At 36.8% G+C, this 1,828-nt stretch overlaps 1 non-coding gene across 1 annotated transcript; it reads right to left on the bottom strand.

Annotated features, from left to right (window-relative positions):
- Nucleotides 1-524: 524 nt before the first annotated feature.
- Nucleotides 525-631, bottom strand: LOC136128653 (U6 spliceosomal RNA). Its single transcript, XR_010656239.1, has one exon. It is a non-coding gene; the product is annotated as a U6 spliceosomal RNA (small nuclear RNA).
- Nucleotides 632-1,828: the final 1,197 nt, after the last annotated feature.

The following is a 1,828-nucleotide window of genomic DNA, read 5'->3' on the forward strand; positions in this document are numbered from 1 at the left end:
AGAATCATTTCTTTGCTTTTTTCAGCTTGTACAGGACACCTGCTTGTGGTTCTTTCTTTGCATCATTCCAACCTCTTGCTTCTGTCCTCATATCTCTTACTATACTCTCTTGTACCTACCCATATAATCCAGGATAATCTCCTATTTCAGAATTAACAATCACATGGGCAAACTCCCTTCTGCCATGTTAAGTAATAAAGTCAAAGGTTTCAGGGATTAGGATGTTAACATTTTGGGAGAGTCAGTATTCAGCCTATCACAATGACATTGTTTTTAAACATCATTATTGGAGTATAATTGCTTTACAATGTTGTGTTAGTTTCTGCTGTATAACAAAGTGAATCAGATATACGTACACATATATCCTCCCTCTTGCATCTCCCTCCCACCCTCCCTATCCCAACCCTCTAGGTGATCACAAAGCACAGAGCTGATCTCCCTGTGCTATGCAGCTGCTTCCCACTAGCTATCTATTTTATATTTGGTAGTGTATATATGTCAATGCCACTCTCTCACTTCGTCCCCAAAATATGGAACGCTTCACGAATTTGCGTGTCATCCTTGAGCAGGGACCATGCTAATCTTCTCTGTATCGTTCCAATTTTAGCATATGTGCTGCCGAAGCGAGCGCCACAGTGACATTTTGATTATTTCATTTTGCCTTGTAGCTATTTTTCTTGTTTCTGTGTACAGTATTCTTTTTAATTTCCTGGGTCAGGTTGTAAGTTCCTCAAGGATAGATATCAAATCTTCCATGTTTTTATATGTTTACTACTTCATTATATTGTGTGTTTAAAGTAAAACAATGCTCATAATAGGCACTCAGTAAAGCCTACTGATTTAAATACTCTTGAATCACACAGTCTTTAGAATGGAGACATGGGTCTGGTCTACATATGTTCCAGGAGAAACAATCTTAGCTTTGACTTTGGATTCTACGAACATTCATTCAGACTACATAAGAGACAATGTAGACTGAAGCATTAGAATGTAACTTGTTTTCCAGAATTCTCACTGTTGGACTGTAGACAGGCTTTGGGACAGTAAGTTAAGTTTTAAGATTTACCGAAAATCTGTGGGATTGCTCCGGCCACACTCTCCTTCCCTCTGATAAGGAAGAGAAATATTGCAATTCTTGTGAGTGGATGTGAAAACTTACCCTGCACAATTTAACTGGCTCTCCTCATTAAACTTTGGAGGGAGGAGGATTATTATACAATGGAATTTGTTTCTGATTTTTGCTGCAGTGATTAATAAGAAGTGTACTGTGACTTGAAATGAATATGGACACAGAATAATTCTCTCAGACATAGGTACATCTCAAATGCATGGTTGTTCATCACTTACGGGTTGAATTAGAAAATTATGGAGACCAATATGTAATTTTAAGGTATTCAATTTACGTTAATAGATATCTAAATGAACCATAGAATTATCTCTGAGACATATAGCCCAATTCATACTCATAATTTTAAAAGTTAGCAATGCTATATAGTAGCCTTGCATATAATATTTTAGTACATAATTAAGACAAAAGATTATCTTTGTGCTTAGCCCTCAAAATTTGCAATTGACCTTTTGTACCTAACCTGTGCTACCTTCATATCTTTCCTCTCCCTCCTTGAGTTTTCCTCTCTAGAATGGTAGAATTTGAATTGCAGAACTGGAAAGGACCCTAGAGGCCATCTTATCAATTTGGATATTTTACAACTGAGACCATAGTTCTCAAAACATTAATTGACTTGCTTAAGGTCACACAGCTATTGGCAGAGCTATATTCAAAACTCAGTTCTCCTAATTCTCTGTAAAGATTTTTCCCCCTCTACTT

The sequence above is a fragment of the Phocoena phocoena genome, chromosome 9 (assembly GCF_963924675.1).
Source record: "Phocoena phocoena chromosome 9, mPhoPho1.1, whole genome shotgun sequence".
In the NCBI taxonomy this organism is placed as follows: domain Eukaryota; kingdom Metazoa; phylum Chordata; class Mammalia; order Artiodactyla; family Phocoenidae; genus Phocoena; species Phocoena phocoena.